The following is a 25,834-nucleotide window of genomic DNA, read 5'->3' as shown; positions in this document are numbered from 1 at the left end:
TACCTCAGAAGCTTAGGCACACAGAAATCCCACAACAAGGCTTTTGAAAACTGTACTGTGCCAGACACAGTCTTCACTCCTGCAATCCCAGCACTTTCGGAGGCCAAAGTGTGAGGATTGCTTGGGACCAAACTTCAAGATCAGCCTGGGTAACATAATGAAACCTCATCTCTACAAAAATATCAAAAATTAGCTGGGTGTGGTTGTGCATGCCTGTAGAATTCCAGCTATTTGGGAGGCTGAGGCACAAAAAATCAATTGAGCCTGGAAAGTCAAGGTTGCAATGAGCCATGATTGCACCACTGCATTCAGCCTGACCAACAGACTGAGACCTTGTCTCAATAATAATAATAATAATAATAATAATAGAAAATTACTTAAAAATACAAAAGATGTGTAAGATACATGTGAGTTAAATATAATAAAATATAAAATTTGTTACTGTCAGCAAAAAGAGTCAGGATCTGTAAAGTATTTGAAGAGATTAATTCTGAGCCAAGTATGAGACCAGTGACCTCTGACACAACCCCAGGAAGTCCTAAGAATATGTTGCTAAGGTGCTTGGGCTACAGCTTGGTTTTATGTATTTTAGAAGACATAAGATGTCAATCAGTACACATAAGGTGTACATCGGTTCCATCCAGAAAGTGGGACAACTGGGAGCAAGGGGGCAGGGCGTTTCAGGTCATAGGTGGATTCAAAGATTTTCTAATTAGCAAGTTGTTGAAAGAGTTATTATTTGAAGACATAGAGTCAATGGAAGAGAATAGCTGAGTTAAGATTGGGGATTGTGGAGACCCAGGTTCTTATTATGCAGATGACGCCTCCAGGAAGCAGGTTTCAGAGACAATTGATTGTAAATGTTTCTTATAAGACAGGAAAAGGTGCCAGACTCTTAGTTAATTCTCTCCTGGCTCAAGGAAAATACCTGGAAAGTGAAGGGGATTCTGAGCAGAATGTAGATTTTGCCCACAAGAGACAGCTTTAAAGGGCTACTTCAAAATATGTCAAAAAATATATTTTGGGAGAAAAATAATTCAATTTTATTCAGGGCCTGCTATATGTCATATGATGCTATACTAGAATCAGGTTGGAATTTGGTGTCTTATTGATACAAAGAGTCTGTTTCTCAGTCTTCTCTGTTTTAATGTTGATGTTAATACTGGTCAGTTGTGCGTGAATTTCAATGGGAGGAGGGTATAATGAGGCATTTCTGACTTTTCTGTCCTATCATGGCCTGAACTAGATTTCAGGTTAACTTTGGAAAACCCTAGGTCAAAAGGAGTCGTCCCATTCAGTTGGTGAGGGGGCTTAGAATTTTATTTTTGGTCTTCATTATCTAAAGCAAAAAAAAAAAAAAAGCAAACAAATCTTTCATTTTAGAAAAACAAAACATTTACAAAAGGGAAAAATTAACGTATATACTACACATGATAGCACCAAATTAAAATCCACCCCATATCAATGTGATGAGAGTTGGGCAGAGGAAAATCAATCTGGACAGAAGATGTTAAAAGGTAGAAACAGATAGTAACTAAAATGTATACATATATAACAAGTATTTGACATTTTGTTTCAGTCTATCTGATTGAAAATGGCAAACTGACTGAAATAAAAATTAATTAGTTTATTATTAAGAATTCACAAAACGAAATGATGTAAAAAAATTTCAAATGGTTAAACGTTTAAAATATGTATTTAAAAAAATTTGTAACATTTGTTTCTGAAGTTAATGCTTTAAATGAGTCTTAAGACTTTTAGAGACATACTATTTTATATATGTGTGTGTGTATTTGTGTGTATGTGTGTATGTGAAATGATCTGAGTGATCCCAGTGAAATTGAAGAAGAAATTTTAGATGGAAAAGAAAATTGAAGGCCTGTGGGCAAACCTGAGACAGTACCAGGAAGAGATTCAGTCTGGTAGACATGATACGTGGTGATTGAGATCCTAGTGGTCCTCACATGTCTGGGCATATTTCTTCCTTTACCTTCTTGCCTCCCTTAACAAGTTGACCCAATTCCTGTAGCAGAAACCTGCCCCCTTCCAATATAGCTGACCAAGATGAATTCCCAACCATAAAAGGAAAAATCTAACTATTAATCTTCTTCAGTTACTTCTTCCAAGATTACTGAAGTGGGAATGTGGCATTCCTGATTAAAAACCTGACCAGACCCAGCTAGCTAAAGACAAGATGGACTCTAGTGCTAACTTTTCACTGAGTTTTTCCCTCATTATAATTTCATTATAATACTACAAATTACACACCCGGCGGATTTAGCATGCTAACGAAACACAGACGCTTGAAGAAACAAGTTAACAAACTGAGTAGGTGCTAAAAGTTCCCCAACTCTACGTGTCTACATGTCACACCATTTCTCACCTCAGCTCCCTTAAAATGACAAGAGCCAGGCCCTTGAGAGAGCTACTCCCTTGCTTTTCTCGAGCTGCAAGCCTATTAAACCGTGCGTAAGAAACATTTCCGTTTGGACTGGTGTTAATTTCTATTTACCCAAGAGCCAAGAACTCTGAGTCTAAGCTGCAGCAACAAAACTAATTATAGAAATAAATATAAATGGATATTTTAATGTCACATGCATATACAACCACAATAAATACACATACTTGTATGCATATGCATTATTTATGATCAAGCACAATGTAAACTTGTAAGTAAAGCCAAATATTTTAACTCTTCCTTTGCCTCTGGTGATATTCATTGAAACAGGGAAAAATATAAAGGTAGTATAATTAATATCAATTTGGAAATATAAGAAACAATCTTCTTAACCAAATTTAGGTAGAACATGTTTCAAGGCTGTTTGTTAGTCTATGTGTATGCATAAATATGCATTTGTGTGTAAGAACATGTGTGTATAGTTTTGCCTTCTATAAATACTAAAGTTCAGCATTCAAACCTCTGCTTTGGAGTTGTACGTTGCTCTTTGCAATAAATTAATTCGGTAAAGGGGCCTTAGCATGTGTTTAAAAACATTTTTAGGAAAAGCTAAAAACAAATACGTATTTTGAAAGAAAACTTTTCCACTGTGCTTTTCAACTAGTCTACAACAGAATAGTTGAACACAGCTTCTCACGACTTCCTTGGCTTCAAAAAGAGCTTTTCCAGAGTTCTCCTTTGTGTTTGAAAAAATAATGAATCAATCAATTAAAAACACCTCAAATGCAATCTATGAAATATACTTCTCTATTCTGCAATCAGCAACACTGATCAATAATTGAATTCTCTTTTTCTTTGGGCTTCATCAAAAATTATTTTTTCCATGAGAAAGAAAGTGAAGGAATAAAAAGAAATCCAAAATTACCGTGGAAAATATCTAACCTTTTTACAGCAGGAGGGAGGTTAACTGTGCAAACACGTTATTTAAAACGACTAAGAGCTGGCTTTCATCTGCACCCCTTGAATGAAGGGATGATTATTTACAAAGCAGTTTTGCCTCTGGCATGGACCTCTTTGGATGGCTGCTAAGGAGACCTGAGGTGGCTATGAAAGGCCCTTTATTAACATCAAAATGATAATTTTCAAACAAGTGGTCAATTCTGGAACAAAGGACAAGCATAGCATTTACTGATAATGCAATGCCCAGACCCCGGCCAGCATTATAAGGCCAAGATCACAGGATGCATTTTATTTGCATATTATTTCATTAGTATTTACATTGTCTAAGCAAATACAGGCTACATATGGAGCCCAGAAGAAGTCACCACCCCTGCATGAAAGGTTTTTGACTTAATCTAGCCAGACTCAGGAACCAGTAAAAAGAAGAATGTGAACACACACACATCTTGGCTAAATTCCAATGGTGCAATTACCTTCTGCCCATGTAAAATTGTTCATGCTACTCTCACTTGAGAAGTTATTTTTCCAGCTCCCTTCCTGAATGCTGTTGTGCTGTGGAGCTGCTGTCATATTCAATCCCATAGGTGCTTGCATATCAGTGGTGGGTGAGCAATCTCTAGATAAAACCAGGAAGACATTTGAAGGTCTTCTGTGTGAAAGGTGTGATATACATATGAAGCATTGTTCATCTCCTTTGGGATGGGAGGCTCAGTTAACATTGACATGTAATACTAATCGGTAAAACAGCCTGGTAAATTCACTCTATTATCGGGACTTGGTTTTGCTTTAAGAGGAAATTTCAAAGTATATCTCTGATTGTTCAAATACCATATAATGCCAATACTTAGGACCTCAAATGTACCTTTGCTTGAGAATGTTAAGATGTCACAGGAACTTTGTGCTTTCCTTTGCAGATTTTACGTGTAGGCAGTAATTGAGGTGATACAACCAATGAACAGGGAATTATTTTAAACTTCTGCTGAGGTAAAAAAAAATCTCTGATCAAGTCAGAGTATTTACAGTATCCACCATCTGAGTATTTATTATTTCTACATATTGAATACATTTTAAGTCCTCTCTTGTAGGTATTTTGAAAAATACTATACATTTTTAACTATAATCACCATACTCTGCAATTTCTTCTATCTATCTATATGTTTGTACCTATCTAAGAATCTCTCTTTATATCTAATCCCCATATGCCGTTCCTAGTTTCTGGTATCTGATTCCACCTTCAATGTGCTCAACTTTTCTGGCTCCCACATATGAGTGAGAAAATGTGACTTTTATCTTTCCATTCCTGGCTTATTTCACTTAGCAAAATGACCTCCAGTTCTACCTATGTTGCTTCAAATGACATTATTTTATTTTGTTTTATTTTATTTTATTGAGATGGAGTCTCCCTCTGTCACTAGGCTGGAGTGCAGTGGCACAATCTCGCTTCACTGCAAGCTCCGCCTCCCAGGTTCAAGCAATTCCCCTGCCTCAGCCTCCTGAGTAGCTGGGACTACAGGCACATGCCACCATGCCCAGCTAATTTTTTTTGTATTTTAGTAGACATGAGGTTTCACCATGTTGGCCAGGATGGTTTCGATCTCCTGACCTTGTGATCCGCCAGCCTCAGCCTCCCAAAGTGCTGGGATTAGAGGCATGAGACACCGCGCCCAGCCAATTTTATTCTGTTTTATAGCCAGATAGTATTCCACTGTGTGTGTGTGTGTGTGTATATATATATATATACCAGTTTCTAAATTCATTCATCTGGTGATAGACTCAAGTTGATTCCATATCTTTGCTATTGTGAATAGTGCTACAATAAACATGGAGTACATGTAGCCCTTTGATATAGTTTTTACGTTGGTGTTGAAATTTTGGATTTGGGTGAATCCTTGAATGTAGTCAGAGAAGTTGAATCAGCCTATTGCCCCATTGTAATGACAAAGTTGACTCTGTTAGGGATAGTGATTTACCATCTATCCAATCTGTAACTTATCACAAGTGTGCAGAAATATATTAAACATACCAAAACTTCAGTTCATTCTCTGAGTATTTCAGAATGGTTGTTGTCATAATTAAATGAGATTAACTTATTAAATATATATAGCATACGAAATGTAAAATAGACATATAATAACATTGATTATAAGTTTTGAAATTAATTAGTAATGAGTTACAATTTCTCTATATTTCCTTATATTGTAAGAGCACAGATGGTATGACTATATGCATAAAGTATTTTTAAAGATACAAGAAAATAATTAGAAACCACAGAAAGAAAAGAGGGAAATGATGACATCAGAAACTCAGGACTGACAGTTAAATTTGATTTTCAATTTTTTAAGCAGTAAAGGCAAACAAATGGAAACATGGAAAATATATAGAAACAAGAAAAGTTTAAATAGTTTTTCTTGTCTGATAAAATAAGCATGTCAGATTATTAGTAGAATCAAACACTTTGTAATGTTAAATGTAGATTGACTTAAAGTTACTGGTTTCATAAAATCTAATATATTTATCAACTTTAATGCAACTGTGCTATCTAGTACTTAGTAGGCAATTTTGATTCTAGCAGTTTGACTTTGTGCAAAGTTTCATTTGCACAAAGCACTGTCCAATGGAAATATAATGTGAATCACATATGTCATTTAACATTTTCCAACACACACATTAAGAAAGGTTAAAATTTAAAAAAGTAAATTTGGTGGCTCAAGCCTGTAATCCCAGCACTTTGGGAGGCTGAGACGGGCGGATCACGAGGTCAGGAGATCAAGACCATCCTGGCTAACCCGGTGAAACCCCGTCTCTACTAAAAAATACAAAAAACTAGCTGGGTGAGGTGGCAGGCACCTGTAGTCCCAGCTACTCAGGAGGCTGAGGCAGGAGAATGGCGTAAACCCGGGAGGCAGAGCTTGCAGTGAGCTGAGATCCGGCCACTGCACTCCAGCCTGGGCGATACAGAGAGACTCCGTCTCAAAAAAAAAAAAAAAAAAAAAAGTAAATTTAATTTTATGATACATTTGATCTAATATATTCAAAATATTGGTACTTTTGTGTATAATCAATTAAAAGGTTATCAATAAAATATTTTAGTTTATTTTCTATATTAAATCTTCAAAATTTGTTGTGCATTTTACACTTACAGCACATCTGCATTTGTACTAGGCACATTTTAAATTCTCAATAATGTTGTGATAGTATGCCATGTTAGATAGCATGGCTCAACATTAACTCCACATGGACATAAATAATTGAAATGTGAGCACAGATGTGGATGAACTGGCATGACAATGTTACAGACGTTAATAAACACACACTGTCATGATGACATGATCGTGACTACTGCATTAAAATTGCATTAATTTTTTATTTATTCTTACATTTGACAAATATTTGTTACCTATTATATTTCTGAATATTCAGTGAAAATGCTTAACCTTTCCACAGTAGACAGTTTATTAACTAGGAAAACCATTAGCCCAAAGAGTGTAGGAAGTCTTTTAGTCTCTGAGGAAATAATGTGAAGCAAAATTAAATTTCTGCTTATCAAGCTTAAATTTTAGTAGGGGCAGACAGATAATAAAAAGTAAACAAATACGTATCATCAGCTGGTGATATTTTCTGTGAAGAAAAATAAACAGAGTAACAGTGAGGAGGTGGAATTCTGGAATGGTACTTTAGGCAGAGTGGTCAGAAGGCTATTCTATCTAAAGATAGAATAGAGAAATGGCCCCTTGATGAAGTAAAATCAAAGCAAAAACCTGAATCAAGGGAGGCTATGAACCAAGAGGATTCTGGAGAGAAAGAATTCTGGAGAGAGAGATTGCCAAGAGACTTTCAGAAGAAAATTTAAAATATGGAGACTGGCCGGGCACGGTGGCTCACGCCTGTAATCCCTGCACTTTGGGAGGCCGAGGCGGGCAGATCACAAGGTCAGGAGATCAAGACCATCCTGGCTAACATGGTGAAACCCTGTCTCTACTAAAAACACAAAAATTGAGCTGGGCTTGGTGGCAGACACCTGTAGTCCCAGCTACTCGGGAGGCTGAGGCAGGAAAATGGCATGAACCCAGGAGGCGGAGGTTGCAGTGAGCCGAGATTGTGCAACTGCACTCCAGCCTGGGCGACAGAGGGAGAATCATTAAAAAAAAAAAAAAAAAAGTAAAATAAATAATAAAATATGGAGATTAACAGATACAAGGAACAATGTGAAAGCCAGTGTGACTGGAGAGCAGCTAGTGAGGTGGATCGTGTTGGGATATGATGCCAGGTAATAACTTCGGATGTTGTTTCTGAGACAGCTGGGAAACCAGTGGAGGGACATGAGCAGAGAAAGATGTGACGCCTTCTATAATAGTTACTGAAAGCATATTTACCTGTGCTGTTGTGTGGCAAAGAGGGTAGCAGGAGATGAGCAGAAGCAGGGACAGCCCAGATGACATGCTGGGTAGTCTTGGCCCAGGATGTTAAAGGCAGTATATGATCTTAATGAAAATCAAAATCACCTATTAAATACATAATGCCAATAGCTTTGTTTTACTTTCAGTTAAAACCATTATTGGATAAACCACTCTATCAATAGGGCAAGTCTATTCATTTCACGCTAATTTAGTTTTCTATGTGCTATTATGTATAAATTTCCAATTTGAAATTCAATAAATTGTTCTTTCACAGTGTTCTTTTAATGTTCTTTGTCACAGTGCATTGTGCCAAGCTGAGAAGAAAACAATTCACGTGCCTCCTGTCTGCTTTCTTGTTCCCTGTCCAGAGGCTTGTGGTGCAGTCAGGAAGGTACAGTTACCAGCACAGATTTGTAGGGAAAAAGTCAGACACTGGTAAAGTGTTGTCAAGATGGGCAAATCAAAGTAAAATGAAGAAACAAACAAGATGATTAAACTAAACTGAAAGATGCATTAATTCATGCATCCATTCATGCAATGACTATTGATTTTGTCAGAAACTGTGTGTTTTAGCAATTCAAAGATGAGTAAGGTTATAGATCTTGAGAATGGTTCATGGACGAAGATTCAAGAGTTGTTTCCCTGTTGTATAAAGTCGTAGAGGTGGGTAGGCTGATTGGAATATTTACCCAGGAGAGTATCAAGTAGTATAGCTTTGAAAAAGATTCTGAAAGGAGGCTGCAGAGAACAACAAAAAGTAAAATCCAGAGGAGCAGTATCAAATACCAGACCCAAAGGAAAGATGGAACACAAAGTCAGAAGCTCTGCCAATCAGGAACTGATTTAAGGCAGAACATGAGATAGTTCAAGGTAAGCAGCTTAGTTAATGCAAAGACCATGTGCCTGAGGCTCAGAGAAAATAATGTTGTGTGGATCAGGGACAGTCCTTAAGGTTTAAAGGAGCTGATACCACCAGAGAGATTTGTGCCTTTGGTATTTAAGCTGGAATTGACAATGTGGAAAGGTACTGATAGAAGGATTTGAGTAGAAAGAGATTTCTTCCAGAAATAAAATTTGAACAGTGGTATGCAGGTTGGAAATTGCAGAGTATTATCAGGGAACAGTACATATTCAGCAAGGGTATAACATGTCAAGAATTTGTGGAAAGAGAAGTGAAGTGAAACTGAGCCAAAACAATATTATGGAGGGTTTTGAATGTTAGTACTTACATATATTCCATGTGTCTTGGTGAACAATCGAAGGTTTCATTAAAAGCATGAGTTACGTATGCAAATTTTTACTTAGGAATATGTTTTAGAGTTCAAAATATAACAGCAGCGAATCTATATGAGTCAGCAGCAACCTCAATTTTTGCCTCCTCAGAAGAAAGAATTCAACTGAGGGACATGAGGAACAAGGAGAGACCGAGGCAAGTTTTAGAACAGGAATGAAAGTTTATGATATGGTTTGGCTGTGTCGCCACCCAAATTTCATCTTGAATTGTAGTTCCCATAATCCCCATGTGTCATGGGAGGAACCCATGGAAGGTAATTGAATTACAGGGTGGTTACCCCCATGCTGCTGTTCTCATGACAGTGAATGAGTTCTCACGAGATCAGATGGTTTCATAAGGGGCTTTTCCCCCTTTTGCTCTGAATGTCTCCTTGCTGCCACCATGTGAAGAAGGGAGGGTTTGCTTTCCCTTCTGTCATAACTACATTTCCTGAAGTCTCCCCTGTATCCTTTACTGAACTATGAGTCAATTAAAACTTTTTCCTTTATAAATTACCCTCAGCTATGTCTTTTTGTTTTTTGAGACGGAGTCTTGCCCTGTCGCCCAGGCTGGAATGCAGTGGCGTGATCTCAGCTCACTGCAAGCTCTGCCTCCTGGGTTCACACCATTCTCCTGCCTCAGCCTGCTGAGTAGCGGGAACTACAGGCACCCACCACCACTCCCGGCTAATTTTTTTGTATTTTTAGTAGAGACGGGATTTCACCCTGTTAGCCGCGATGGTCTTGATCCCTGACCTTGTGATCCACCTGCGCTGGCCTTCCAAAGTGCTGGGATTACAGGTGTGAGCCACCACATCCGGCCTCAGGTATATCCTTATTAGTAGCATAAGAACAGACTAACATGGTTAATAATACGGTTTGGATTTGTGTCCCCATGAAAATCTCATGTCAAATTGTAATCCCCAGTGTTAGAGGATTGGCCTGCTAGTAGGTGATTTTATTATGGGGGCAGATTTACCCCTGGCTGTTCTTGTGATAGTGAATGAGTTCTCATGAGACCTGGTTGTTTAACAGTGTGTGGCACCTTCCCCTTCACTCTCTTCTTCCTGCTCCAGCCACGTAAGTCATACCTACTTCCTCTTCTGCCATAATTGCAATGTTTCTGAGGTCTCCCAAAAACCATGCACCTGTGGAACCATGAGCCAATTAAACCATTTTCTTTATAAATTACCCAGTCTCAGGTAGTTCTTTATAGCAATGCAAACGTGGACTAATATGGTTTATTAAAAAGCTTTGGAGAAGGAAAAGGAAATAAAGTACTCTTAGAAGAGGGCCAAGCAGGTGACTTGTGAAAGCAAGTGCATGGTTTGAAATTTCATGTAGGGTTTTATATGTTAGCATAATTTTGGAGTCTTGTGTCTGTCCCTTCTCCCCTGATTTTTCCCTTGGGAAGTTATACACATGCTGTATTAGTCCATTTTCATGCTACTGATAAAGTCATACTCAAGACTGGGCAATTTACAAAAGAAAAATGTTTAATTGGACTTACAGTTCCATGTGGCCAGGGATGCCTCACAATCATGGTGGAAGGCAAGGAAGAGCAAGTCACATCTTACATGGATGGCAACAGGCAAAGAGAGAGAGAACTTGTGCAGGGAACTCCCCTTTTTAAAACCATCAGATCTTGTGAGACTTATTCACTATCATGAGAATAGCATGGGAAAGACTTGCCACCTTGCTTCAATTACCTTTCACCAGGTCCCTCACATAACAAGTGGGAATTCAAGATGAGATTCAGGAGGGGGACACAACCCAATTACATCATTTCACCCCTGGCCCCTGCCAAATCTCATGACCTTGTCCTCACATTTTGAAGACAATCATGCCTTCCCAAGAATCCCTCTGTGCCTTAACTCATTTCAGCATTAATTCAAAAGTTCAGTCCAAAGTCTTATCCAAAACAAGGCAAGTCCCTTCTACCTATGAGCCTGTAAAATAAAAAGCAGATTAGTTACTTCCTAGATACAGTGGGGGTACAGGAATTGGGTAAATACAGCCATTCGAAATGGGAGAAATTGGCCAAAACAAAGGGGCTACAGGCCCCATGCAAGTCCAAACTCCAGCAAGGCAGTCAAATCGTAAAGCTCCAAAATGATCTTTGATTCCTTGCCTCACATCTAGGTCATAGGTGGGTTCCCATGTCTTGGATAGCTCTGTCCCTGTGGCTTTACAGGGTACAGCCTCCTTCCCTGCTGCTTTCATGGACTGGCATTGAATGTTTGTGGGTTTTCCAGGCATATGCTGCAAGCTGTTGGTGAATCTACCATTCTGGGGTCTGGAGTATGGTGGCCCTATTCTCACAGCTCCACTAGGTGACACCCCAATAGGTACTCTTTGTGGGCCCTCCCACCCTACATTTCTGTTCTGCACTGTCCTAGCAGAGGTTTTCCATGAGGGCCCAGCCCCTTCAGCAAACTTCTTCTTGGACTTCCAGGCATTTCCATACATCTTTTGAAATCTAGACAGAGGTTCCCAAACCTCAATTCTTGGCTTCTGTACACTAGCAGACTCAGCACCATGTCAAAGATGCCAAGGCTTTGGGCTTGCACCCTCTCAAACCACAGACTGAACTCTACGTTGGTCCCTTTCAACCAAGGCTGGAGTGGCTGGGACACAAGGCACCAAGTCAAGGCACCAAATCCCTAGGCTACACAACACAGGAGACCCCTGTGCCCGGCTCATTAAACCATTTTACCCTTCTAGGCCACATTTTGGAGCTTTAAGATTTGACTGCTCTGATGGATTTTGGACAAGCATGGAGCCTGTGGCCCCTTTGTTTTGGCCAATTTCTCCCATTTGGAATGGGTTTATTTACCCAATTCCTGTATTCCCAATTTATCTAGGAAGTAACTAGCTTGTTTTTTATTTTACTGACTCATAGGCAGAAGGGACTTGTCATGTCTCAGATGAGACTTTGGACTGTGAACTTTTGAGTTAATGCTGAAATAAGACTGGGAGGCTGTTGGGAAGGCATGATTGGCTTTGAAATGTGAGGACATGATATTTGGGAGGGCACAGTGTTGGAATGATATGGTTTGGCTGTGTTCTCACCCAAATCTCATCTTGAATTGTAGCTCCCATAATTCCCATGTGTTGTGGGAAGGGGTGAATCTTTCCCATGCTGTTCTCATGGTAGTGAATAAGTCTCACAAGATCTGATGATTTTATAAAGAGGAGTTCCCTTGCACATGCTCTCTTTTTTTGCCTGCTGCCATCCATGTAAGATGTGACTTGCTCTTCCTTGCCTTCTGCATGATTTTGAGACCTCCCCAACCATTTGGAACTGTAAGTCTATCAAAACTCTCACTTTTGTAAATTGCCCGGTCTTGGGTATGTCTTTATCAGCAGCATGAAAAGGAACTAATACAGTCATATACCAGTTAAATGCTGCCATTTTGCCTCTTAATATGCATGCTTGAATCTACTCGACTAACTCCTGAGGTCTTATCAGGAAGCTACTAATCACTAGTTTCAGTTTTATACTATCTATTAGAAGACTGCCTTTCCCTGGTGACACCTGTGACCAATTATTATTTTGAGAAACAGTGTAACAACCACCTGACCATCACTTAATGGTTGTCTGACATTCTTGACTGCGGATGGGGAAAGACTTTTCCTGCTCTCTTTATGTCTAAATAGCTACCTACTGTAATATTTCCCCCACTGAAGAGTCCAATACCACAATATTTATGGGAAAATGAATGAAAGTCATCTTTCTGAAATTGCTTTCTACTGATAGAGAAGTGGTAGTGGTGGTTCTGTGGGTCTCGGCCTCTTGCTAGCTGTCAGGGAAGAATTGGCTCCATGACTTGGTGAAAGTGGTATCCAACCAGGTCCAAAGGAGATCATGCAAGATCTTGCCTTTCTCATGTCCCACTGTTGGGAAGTCTGAGGGTCCCCTGTAGAAAGCTGATTCTTAATATTTAGAGGACAGTATTCCTCAGTGAGGATAAATTGGAGCTTGATGGCCTGAAGACTAGAGGAGACAAATCATGTTATTAGATTTAGAAGAATGTCAAAACAAAATAGGAGTGAGGACAGCTTTAAAAAATTGCAAGGCTGCTGACATGTTCACATAGCTGGTGGTTACAGTAATGCCTGCTAAGATTTTGGTTTATGGTGTTCCTAGCCAAGTTCAATATGTGTCCAGAGTTAGAATTTTGATCCAGATTTTTACGTTACCCATCCCTTTGTTTTTTACTGAGCTGCAGCCAGAGATTACTTACTGGTTCACAGGAATAAACGGGGAGAGTCTAAATTGCAGACAAAAACTCAAAACAACCAATGAGACTAGAATCTAGTGACAAGTATACCATAGCTCTTGAAACATATTTTTTCTCTCCCTATTCCTGATTTTTGTTAAATACAAATAATTATAGCACTAATTTGTTTGCAAAATAAATTTTAGTCTTATTATACTTGGCCTGATTATTGCATAAAGCACAGCAAGAATAATTATTTGTCAAGTAGGCTCCTTTTTAAATTGGCTTTGATGGAACTTTGTTCCATAAGGAATCTCAGATAAGACTTTTTTTAAGCCTTGGGCATGTGCATGAGTTTGTGTCATCAAATATCTGTATGTGTTGAGTAAATTTCTCTCCTATTGAGGTGCCAAAATAACTTGGGGCTCCTGGGCCTGTCAGAAAATAACATTCTTTACTTACCACAGTAAGGAACCTTGTATAGGATCTATGTGGATAAGGTATGAGGTCAGTTCCCGAAAGGCTTTTATTGGCTCTATAAGCCAAATTGGGTGCCTTTAAGGAAAGCTTGCCATTCCAGTCAAAGTCTTGTTAAAATAACCAAGTTCTCCAGTTGTTTCTTGTTGCAAAACAAAACAGATTCTTACTGTATTGACAGAATTTAAGAATACTCACATATAGTTTCCAAATTTGGGGGAAATCCAATAGAGAAAAATATGCTACAAATTTTGTTTATATATAGAAGTATACTTTACACAATTGTTAAAAATTATAAATAGCTAAAAAGTAAAGTTTTCTCAGCTTTTAATAACAAAGGATTAATAACATTCTAAATAAAAAGTCATAAAAGGATTATTTTAATCTTCAATTAGTACATTTCAGGCAGTTAACTCCTGTTCTGTTTGATATTCATGAACATTTTAGCTCTCCATGAAAGTCCTGAAAGATTTTTTTCTCTATTCTAATGTCGCAATCTCCACAGTTATCAGAAACGTGCATTTAGGAGCACCTGTTAGAGTCCTATAGTGGATTTAAAAAACCACCTTCTAAAACAATCCTTTAACCCTCTAAACTACACCACAAATCCACATTCTCATGCCTTCTTATATTTTTTTACTGAAAGCACATCATTCTAGTTTCCTTACATGCCTTACATGTAAAACTATTGTTCTAGTAGTCCCACATACATGTTACACTGTTAACTGTTAGCAATTATTATTTTGGTGAAAAGCCTGGTAAATAAGTTATTTTAATTATGTACTATGTGTGGAGCCAAGACACCAGACAAAAGTGCAGATAAGGTCTGACATTTTCCAGCATAGCTAGAAGGCATGAATAACTCTGTATGTCTCCAGGCCTTACCTAGCTTTAAAGCAGGGAAGTTGTACAGTGAGAATCATAATCACAGTTTATGAAGTATTTAGTAGGCCTAATAACATTTAAAATTGTATAATATTTCTTTCATAAATTCCCTTTCATGATTTTTTTTTAAACTTACATAGAGCAATTATGACTTGCTTGGACTTTCTGACTTGTCCTAAACATCTTTCTTTTTAAACAATAAGTCATTTTAGTTTAGTACAAGAATTTATCATTCAAGATTCTTTTCTTACACAAAAATCTTTGTTCTTTATAACTTTCTGTATCAGAAATACCTATATTTTACAACCTTTGAATTAGTCAAAAGTAATTTTCCTTGTTTAGAAGTTATGGTTTGTACAACATATTGCCTTGTGAGTCCTGTGAAGGAGGAGCAGATAGAGATGCTGTAGAAATACTGTACAAATTGTCTACATACTATAGAAATTATCCCTTCTCAAGAGGTTGCTCTGTTACATTTTTGCTAAAGCTTCTCTAAGTAAGTGTGGGCTATTTCTAAACCCCTGAGGCAGGAGTATCAAGGTTCAAGTTATTGGTTGAAGATTTAGGTAGCTTTTCCAGAGAAATAGAGAAAAAGATGAATTTAGAGGTTGGGTAAATATTAACCAAGCACTCATCTTGGAAAAGTATATTTTTGCACCAAGGAGGTGTGAATCTTTTCTTTTGGAGGGAGGAGGTGTCATTTGTCCCCATTACCCAACAGGATTTGTAGAAGAGTTGCTCAGAGAAGAAGATAAGCATAATATAGGCAGCTCTTGAACCCCAAAGGGAAATTTATAATTTTACTTGACACCTCCAAAGTTTCCCATGTTATGTTGATTATGTTGTCTGATTTGGAAGTCAGCTAGAACAGAAAGCCCCTTCAACTCAAGAATAATAGATGTTGGAATTTTGTCCTGGGGGTCCTTTGGCACTCAGGGAAGTCGTGTTTCCAGTGGCCTAGCTTATGGCAGAGGGGGTGAGCCATCCAGGGTTTTTCCCATTTACACCATTAGGGTGGTTTGCCTTCTAGTGGCCTGGCTTCCCACACCAATGGCAGTTACCTGAGACAGTATTCTCAGGGAAACCTGAAGAGGGGGTTGGAGGGTTTGTAAAACAGCCAATAATTGAGCCTGCCTCTTGTCCCTGCATTTCCCCTTTTTATTAGCTCTGTGCTCTATCCTCCTTATTCTACCCTCAGTTATAAAACAAACAAACAAAAACAAAACAAAACAAAAAGCCAGAAAGCTAATATAAGGACCTACTGTGCAGGGGCACTGGGTTCCAAGGCTGACTTATGTAATTTACTCTCAGTTTATTTTTATACCAAAAAGCTTTACAAAGGAAAGCTAGTTTGTGAGTGTGTGAGTGTGTGTGTATGTGTGCATGTGTGTGTATGTATTTGTGTGTATATGTATGCATGTGTGTGTGTATGTATGTGTGTGTGTGTGCATGTATTTGTGTGTGTGTGTTTAAGGTTTGGAAGATTCAAACTTTTCAGTTTTGGGGGGATGCATCCACGTAGCATGTCCTGTGGTATGTAGACTTGGTTATGTGTGTGCAAAGAGAGGACAAAGAGAAAAAACAAAAAGAAAAAAGAAGGCATCTCCTCTTACTTTTCTATTATCCTGAATAGGGCATTCCCCATTTGTTCTTAGTATTCTGGAATTAACCAGTCTTACCATGTACCGTTAACCTTGGTCTCATCTTGTCACAATTACCCACTTGGGATCAGAGGAGATAACATAGTGAACAGTGAGCCCCTGTTCATCCCTGGGGTGCTGGAATGAACCAGTCTTAGCATGTACCCTTAACCTTGCATTAATCTCTGTTATAATGATAATATGTTCATCTAAGAGCAGCCATCTTCTCTGTCCTATGTATCTCTTGCACCTGCAGCCTTGGGTTGGCCTATGTCCTTTTCTCCAGGACATTATAGTGACTCTTGCTCAGAGCATTTTAGTCACAAATTGATTATCTCTTTTCTTAGATTCCCATTTCTTGTGTTCTTTAAAGATGAAAAGTAGTAGTAGATGAGAAGCCTGTTTTTCAGCTAACTGCCACTTTGGACTTCCCACCTTTGCCAAGGTTTGGACTTCCCACCCTTCAAATATGACGTTGAAGGTGTTGATGCATATTGAGAAGGTGTGGAACTGATCAGAGAAATGCAGGCTACAGGAGGAAGTAGGAGGAAGCTAGAGGAATATTCATATAAAGCCTTCATATGATCACAAAAACAGCAGCCCTGGGATTTAAGTGAGAATTCCTTTGCACTCTTGACATAGAGTAGTAACCTCTGGAGGACATGGGGATAAAAACTTGCAAATGACAAAGAGTATTTCCCCTCCTCCAAAAGTGATGTTAACTAAAAAACAAAAAACAAAAAACAAAACAAAACAAAAAACAAGCAGCTGAGGTCCACAAAGGGCCACAGAGTGAGGCATTATGCAGGCAGAAAAGCCTATGAAAATCTTAACCCTAGAGCATCATAAGGAAAAAAAAAAGTGTAAGTAAGTCATAAAGAGCTGGCAAAGTCAGGATCCCAGATAGTGTCTGTCCTGGAAATATGCCAGCAGATAGGGGGAGGGTTAGAGGTATCCAAGCTGGTAAGGTAAAAGCAAGTATAAATCTCAGAGGGTAGCAACGAGACAGCCCATGTCTGCAGCCAAGCAAATACAGCAAGAGCCTGAATAACAGGGAGTGTATGTTTAAGGAGTATATGTTTAAGAAGTCATGTGGAATGCAAAGTGCAGCCAGAGAAGAGGCAGACTTGCCCCTGAGGCAGACAATTTGGCAGGTATGCGATGCCGTTTCAGAACACATACAGAGAAAAACAGAATAATAGGTAGTGCAAGTTCTTGAGAAAGAGCTGATCTTAGTTGGAAAAGCAGAAGAAACCCCAGATATTGCCGGGTGTTAGGCTTTAGTCCTACCGCTCTCATGAGTCTCCTGTCAGGAGGGCCATTAAATATCTCAGTTCTACTAGGTGCAGACCCCAAGGTCCTTTCTACCCGCCATCAGCCATCTGTCACAGTGAGCTAAAAGATCAGCCTGGGTGAACAGAGCCACTTTTGGCCAAGATGAATCTTTCTGATAGTTGGTTAGTAAGCAGGAGAGTGAAAGGTGAGAAGAAAACCACGTAAAGGGGTTTAATGCCCCTGGAAAAAAGAAGGTGAGATGTGGAGGTGTCTTACCACTTAGGGAATGTATCAGAGTCGTGTGGACCAAAGTATGTTAGCAGTGGAACATATATGAGTCATGCAGCACCAAAGTATGTTACTGCTGGTGAACTCATATGGGGCTACCAGCAACCTCAGTTCTTGCGTTCTCAGAAGAAAGAATTTGGCAGAGGGGCACAACGCAGGAGAGACCAAGGCAACTTTTAGAGCAGAAGTGAAAGTTTATTACAAACTGTAATGCCAGAATTAAAGAAAACAAAGTACACTCGGAAGAGGGCCAAACAGGTGACTTAAGATATCAAGTGATAGTATGATCTTTAACTTAGGATTTTACAAATTGGCATACTTCTGAGCCTTGTGTCCCTTCTTCTCTGATTCTTCTCTTGGGGTGAGCTGTCCACATGCACAGAGGCCTACTAGCACCTGGGAGGAGAGCATGCAAACATGCACAGTGTGTTTATTGGTGTTGTATGCGTGCTCACTTGAGGCATTCTTCCCTTAACAGTTGAATATCCCTAGAAGCCCATATACCAGTCTGTCATTTTGCCTTTTTAATGTTCGTGCTTGACCCTACTTGCCTAATTCCTGAAGTCTTATTGGGAAACTGCTGATTACCAGTTTCAGTTTTATTCTATCTATTGGAAGATTGCCTTTCCCTGGCACTGGCTGTGACTGATTATTATTTTGAGAAACAATGTAACAACCCCCTGATCATCACCTGATGGTCACCTGACATTTCTGGTTGGGGGCTGGGGATCCCTTTCCTGCTCTGCCCATGTCTGACAACCTACCCACTCTAACAATATCAGATGAAAAATGTAGAAAGAATGAGTTCTTATGAATGTCCAAGAATGAGTAATTAAGTACAGAACCAGGGTAGAATGTAAGAAAGGGCAAAATGGTAAAAGGAAAAAAACAAAAGAGGCAGAGTCAGTATTGGCTAACAAAGGTAGAGCAATGCAATTGTATAATTTTCACCTGGTTATGATTTCAAGACTTTGCCTGATTTATATAAGCTAAATGAAAGAGTTCCTATGTGGTGACAATTTTAGACCTTCAGGGAATGTAACTTATGTCAACAAAAGAGTCACATTCTGTAAAATATTTGAAGAGATTTATTCTGAGCTAAATTTAAGAGCCATGACCCATGATATAGCCCCAGGAGACCTTGAGAACATGTGCCCAAGGTAGTTGGGTTGCATTTTTGTTTTAAACATTTTAGAGGGACAGAAGTTACAGGCAGAGACATAAATAAATATATGTAAGATATACATTGGTTCATTCCATAAAGGCAGGACATCTCAAAGTAGTGATATGGGGGGCTTCCACCTTATAGATGGATTTAAAGTTTTCCTGAATTGTAATTGGTTGAAAGGGTTAAACTCCACCTGAAGGAGTAAAGTTAGCAGAAAGAAATGTTTGTTCTTAAGATAAAGGGGCTTGTGGAAGCCAAGGTTCTTGTTGTGTAGATGAAACCTCCAGGTAGCACGCATCAGATAGAATAAATGATAAATGTCTCTTATCAGACTCTAAAAGGTATCAGACTCTTAGTTAAATCTCTCCTGGATAAGGAAAAGACCAGGAAAACAAATGTGATTTTTCTACAGAATGTAGATTTTCCCTACAAGAGACAGCTTTGTGAGGCCATATCAAAATATGTCATGAAATATATGTTGGGGTAAAATACTTCAATTTCTTTCAGGGCTTGGTCTCTGTCATATGACGTTATACTAGAGGCAGGTTAGAATTTGATATCTTATCGCTACAAAGAGTTTGTTTTGTCTGTTTTAAGATATCTGTTTTGATGTTAATGCAGGTTAGTTGTGTCTGAATTCCAAAGAGAGGAGAGTTTAATGAGACTTGTCTGACCCCCTCTTAATATCATGGATTTAACTTTTTTTTCATGTTTAACTTGTAATTTAACTGTTTTTTCAAGTTTAACTTACTATACCTGCTCCTGTTCTACCCATCCATTTCTTCTTGTTTATTTTCATTCCTTGGCAAGATGTATGTTACATTCATTAGTTTACTTTAGAATTATTGGTTGAGCATCCACTATTGCCAGCCACTGTATTGTATACTTGAATATAGCTTTGAATACTCTTCTTGGACCCTCTTGATAAAATTTAGTTGAAGACACGAACAATAACTAATAAACAAAGAAATGCAAACTTGAAAAATTATGAGAGAAATAAAATGCTCTGTGAAGAAATAATACTGTTAATTTAGGGCACAGATACCTAATATAGATAGATTGGGTAGGGAATCCCCCAATGTATCTCCTGTCCATTCCCTCACTTTTCTACTCTTTCTAAGGTATGCCATCAACAGAGAATGAGGATTTGGTGAAGCTTTGGAAATTTTAAGAATAAGAAGGTGGAAAACAGAGTGGGATGGCAAAGATTTTAGGAAGTAATAATATGATGGCTGGCAGAGAGATTACCTTGGGAAATGCTCAGATTTTCTCTCTTACTGAAATTTGTGATATTCATGAAAGAAGGAAACATAACTTTTCTCCTCTACAGTATCTTTGCAAAGATATTCAAGACATGTGTGTCAGTGTGTGTGTATTTTCATGAGTTCTATTTTTCTCAGCAATCTGAGAAGTTAAGTTCTCCCTCTTTTTTTCCAAAAATCAAAAGAGAGAACAATCAAATGTACCCATCATATTCAACTAGTAATTAAAATAGAGTTACCTAAAAGGCATGGTAAATTGGAGGTGCAATTCTAAAGAAAATTCAGATAGCCCCAATAATATGCATAGTAAGAAGGCATACTCTTAAATTCTAATTAAAATTCACTATATGTATAAATTGGCTAAATAAATAAATACATGAAAAGATTTCACCTTTTCCCTATGTTCAATGAAGAACAGGCCTCATGGCTTCAACATGAACAGGCCTCATGGCTTCAACATGAAATAACCATTAATGATCAGGGTTTAGACCATAAATTTTATTTTAAAAAATATTACTATTATCATCATATTGTTTTATTTTCAGGGTTCTTTCTTTCATTTGGCACATGAAATATAGATAATCTGGATTCTTCAGTAATACAGTGTTGAACTTGATCCCAGTTGGCATCTGAAAATACTGATGACATCAGACAGAAGGGAAGTACAAGAAGTGGGATTTTTAAACTTATTATTAAAATAAGAAAATACTGCCTGTCTTCCATATGACTTATTTACCGCTCTGTACCCTTCTCCAACAACTTTGGGTACCAAAAAGCTGACTGCTTCTATGACCTTCTTCGATTTCTGTCTTTGTCTTTGTTCAGCCAATGAAAGGTTCTAGTAGGAAATCTGAAAGTGGAAGCAGACAGTGATCAAAAGAATGGGTTGATTTTATTGAGCTTGCTGCATTCTTCTTCAGAACCTTTCCACATACAGCTGTTTTCTCCAGGTTTTGGTAACCACTCTCTCCAGTGGTGTTAAAGGCTTAGAATAATAGCTTCCTATTTTTACTAGGTCTAGAGCACTGCATTATACCTTACTAAACCCTGTATGGGTAGAGGGTGTTTTTGTGTGTATGTGTTAACACCCTCTACCCATTCCAAGGGGTTGAGGGGATAGCAAGCTATTCCCACTATCAAAATCTCTTCAAATGACAAGATTGAGCATGATATATGTTTCATTCTAAGATCCTGACAGATAGAAAAGGTTCTCACGAGAAAGCAGACATTTGAACTGGGAGGAAATTAAATATAATAAAATGACATTACAGTTATGAGAACTTTGAGTCAGGCTTAGAATGGTGCATATATGGTGTGACTCTTAAGATTCAGTGAGACAAAAAGCTTGCAAAAATTCTCTTAGTGACCTCAAGATATTAGGAGTCCACAGTTTCTTGAGGAGATGGAGCCTAGATGTCTACTAAATTATTTTCAGAAATTAAAAGTGAAGTCAATCCTGGGTCTGTGGTGGGAAAACTGAACAATGAGTCTGGAGCATTTTGTAGTACCAGAATGTAAGAAAGTGTTCAAGGAATAAAAGGATGAGGGCATGTCAAATGGACACAAGGCTCCAACCTGAGAGAGCTCCCATAAGCATGTGGTAGAACAATTTAGCAACAGAATACACAATGAATAAATAGCATAGTATTGAATTATAATCAAAAAAATTAATATTCATGAATCCATACTGATATAAATAAAATATTAAATCAATAAGAGAGTAGAAAGAAATCTTTGGAGAAAAATCCCACATAATATAGACAAATACCTTTTTTTTTTTTTTTTTTTTTTTCCCAGGAAGTAGAGCTTAGTTTCCCTTCCTTCTCTTGAAAGTGGGCTACATTTCAGTATATCTAAGCTCCTTAGCTATGCAGTTTGATTATTCACTGAGAACACTGTGATGGATTTTCCAAAGACTGAAAGCTTCTTATCCCTGATAAACTTAGAGCCTCATATAATTTTGATTTATACAAATGCTACTTACTATACTGGTGGTAGCAGAAAACAAATTGACCCAAATGAAGTTTGAAACACACATACATGCAAGAACACCCTCTTACCCAACAATTTTCCCAATGGATTGAAGGGATAGCAAGCTGTAGTTTCCTGTGTTCCACTAATTTCTATAGACAAAGAAAAATGTACCTAATAGTTTATCTGCAAAGATGCATTGACTATGATTTCATCCTCTGACTTCAGGAGGATAACAGGAATGTATCTTTCTGGACATGGAAATGAGAAAACGTTGCTTCTGCTACTCTCTGGTTGGTTCATACTCAAATCGTGATCTGACTGAAGAGAGTCATTCCTAAGAAAACCATAGAGGCACAATTTTCCCTTTTGCTCTCAAAGAACTATAGAGATTACTTATTACAAACATTGTTTAACTGAAAAGAGTAATAAATCAACACAAATTTATTGGATATCTGCCTTTTCAAGGAAATTTACTAGAAACCATTTGACATTGGGTGGGGGAATATTATATATTTCTAGTGTTGCACTACATATTTTTGAAAGAAGAAAGTTCAAAATATTTTATGAAAAGCATTAATTTCTTTTTGAAATATATGTAGAAATAGCTAAATGGATTGAGAAGAGCTGTTAAATATGAACATACAGCATGATCATAAACAGCTGTTTTGGTGGACTAAACAATGCAAAAGAAGCCGTTTTGTATTCCCTCGCTGTTAGGGCAGGCATGCGCAGACTAACATGGAAAGAATCACTGTTACTAATAGGAACTTCAAGGGATTTATTTGTAAAAAAATTGATTTTAGAAGAAAACGTGTCAAATTCTTTTAGTTTGAGAAACTTAATACTCTAGCAAACCTAGGCAGAGCAATCAAGAGAAAATATGGTCTGAGAATGCTGATATGACTTCAAAACTCAGGTTTGCATTCACATAAAGAGCATTAAACAAATTTTTGATGAAGCAAATCTTCGTTTGAGTCATAGGTTGAATGCAAGATAGCAAAATGTTGGAAATGTTAAAACTTCAGAAAAAGTTTCATAAAATTGTTAAATTACTAGTAATCCTTACTTAAGATTATTTATTTATTTATTAGTTGTTTTATTTGATTAAAAATGAATGAAAATAAATATGCTTTAGCATTTTGGATTTAGCTGGAGCTCCATATATCCTGGTGGACGCAAATTCTTTGAATAAGTAGCCACAGTTATTCCAAATGTTAACAACATTTATAATGAAACAAGAAGGCTAAGTAAAATAACCTTAGCTAAAACCTACAGTTCAAACACAAAGGAGTTTATCAACAGAGAAAGAAAATTGAGTTTATCATTAGTCTTCAAAAATGTTGCAATTTTTACAAGTGTCTTTCTCTTTATATATTTGTCTCTATCCCTCTAATATTGTACAACTACCTTTTCATATGGAAAAATCCTGATTGTTCTTTAAAACTGTGCTCATGTATATTGATTCTCTAATGATTTTCTAAAGTACTTTTGCCTCCACTGGTATAGATTTTCAACATTTATTCATTTGACATCTATCTATTTTCTTCCAGAAAGTGTAGTTACTTTTTATTATATATTTTGTTTACCCAGATTTGAAATTTTTTTCCCTTGGGGGCAGAGGGAGGAATCCCCATCTTCTATACCAAAAGTCTTGTTCCAGCGAATAAGATTGGAATTTAAAATCGGTACTTTTAAATAACTGGTTGGATGTAGCAATGCCACAAGAAGTGATGTTTTAAGTAGCATATAATTTAATGACTAAGGCCAGGCATGGTGGGTTATGCCTGTAATACCAAGGCTATGGGAGGCCAGGTGAGAGGATTGCTTGAGGCCAGCAGTTCAAGATCAGCCTGGGCAACATAAGGAGACCCCCATCTTAAAAAAAAAAAAAAAAAGCCAGGTGTGGTTGCATTGGCCTGTAGTCCCAGCTACTTGGGAGGCTAAGGCAGGATTGCTTGAGCCCAGGAGGTCGAAGCTGCAGTGTGCCATGATTAGACCCCTGCACTCCAGGTTGGGTGACAGAGCAAGATCCTCTCTCTAAAAATAAATAAATAATAATGTAATAATTTAATATATTTCAGTACCTCAATAATCGACTGATGAGTTGGCCTGTATCAGTGGCTCTTCATGCCCTTAGCTGCTTAGCTGCATGGACAGAGCTTTTACTTTAAAGAAAGCAGACATTTTTCTCCAGAGGTAAGAGAAGTGCTTGGGAGACAAAAACAATATAAGGAGGTGATTAATGGTAGAGGCTGGAAATTAGATAGATGGGATGGAATTCTAGCTTTACTACTTACTAGTTGTGTGAATTTGGACAATTTGCTGATAAAATTGACAATGAATTTACCTTTTGAGCCTACTGAATTCTCTTTAAAGAAAATCTCATCAAGTCAATGTATAAATGATAATCCCAACTTACAACAAAGTTTTGAAGAAAATGACAGCCCTTTCCTGTAATATTTGGGAGACACTGCTGGATATATTATATCACCAAACATCCTAAAAATCCTGTTGGACTATGACTATCTTTTTGTCAAAACTTCCACCCTTTATGGTTACTCACACCTCGATGGGTATTCTCACACCTCTCTCAGTTTCCCTCAATGTATCTCTTTTTCAAAGGGTTGCAACACTGTTCTTTCCAAACCTCTGCATTCCCTCTTTCCTACTCATCTGTGTTTCTCTGTCTCATGTAAAGCAACTTATCCTTCTTTTGGCTTCCCAAATTCTCTTCCTCAGACTTCACCTTAGCACTCAGCAGAGCAAATCTGAGTCAAGCACCTTGTGAGATATACTAAAGAAGCAGGGAAACAATCCTCCTTAAAAAGCAGAAGAGGGCAATGTAAGTGTTTACCTATTTCGTGTCCCGTTACATTTAATCTCTGTTAGTGTAATTTACCTCATCTATAATGATAATAGTAGGACAGTAAACACCTCCTAAAATGTTATCAGTGTTTTAAATGTGATAATGCATATAAAGCACCTTATAATTATTACACAAAATAAATCAATACGTTAGCTATATAATATTTTGTTCAATGGCTTTCATTGATTTAGTGGACATTTCCTATCCATTACAACATGTGTTTACCTGGCCTACTAAGATTGCCCCACTAACAAATCCCTTTAAACTTGTGGAAGTCATCGTCATCTTTTGTCTACACCTTACTTCCACATCTCTAGGTTCTTTTTTTTTTTTTTTTTTAATTGAAGGGCACCTGGAAATAGAGCAGAAACCAAATGATTTTCTATGCCAAGCAGAATGCCATAAATTTTCAAATAAAATCATCACATTCTCAGAAAAATTTAATACACTTGTGCCTCCCTCCTATAATCTGAATTTTCTTACAATCAAAAATAACTCTTTTAACACAAAGTAAAAATATCTTCTCAAACACAAATATCTTCTTTTGGAAAGTACATGAGGTTTGAACCTTCATCATGATGTTGGATAGCTATGAATTTTTAGGGGATTTATTTAACCTCTTCCTCTATTTGATTAACATAATGAATCCTATTTTTAAAAAATCTTGGGTTGCCCCAAACTTTGTGTATATGTCAATTGGATAGCTAGAGAAACGCTTCCATTTATAGATTGCTAGCATGCTTCAAGTA

The 25,834-nt window shown here is 37.7% G+C and overlaps 1 long non-coding RNA gene across 1 annotated transcript in view; it reads right to left on the bottom strand.

Moving 5' to 3' along the window:
* Positions 1 to 20,741: 20,741 nt before the first annotated feature.
* Positions 20,742 to 25,834, bottom strand: part of LOC140709370 (uncharacterized) — a 68,018-nt gene continuing 62,925 nt past the window's right edge. Inside the window, exons 4-5 of the long non-coding RNA XR_012089879.1 lie at positions 24,304 to 24,427; positions 20,742 to 21,095 (exon numbers count right to left, since the gene is read on the bottom strand). This is a non-coding gene — a long non-coding RNA (uncharacterized lncRNA). The remainder of the gene's footprint in view (positions 21,096 to 24,303; positions 24,428 to 25,834) is intronic.

This window comes from Chlorocebus sabaeus, chromosome 20 (genome assembly GCF_047675955.1).
Source record: "Chlorocebus sabaeus isolate Y175 chromosome 20, mChlSab1.0.hap1, whole genome shotgun sequence".
In the NCBI taxonomy this organism is placed as follows: Eukaryota; Metazoa; Chordata; class Mammalia; order Primates; family Cercopithecidae; genus Chlorocebus; species Chlorocebus sabaeus.
This window is presented reverse-complemented; position numbering and strand designations above follow the sequence as displayed.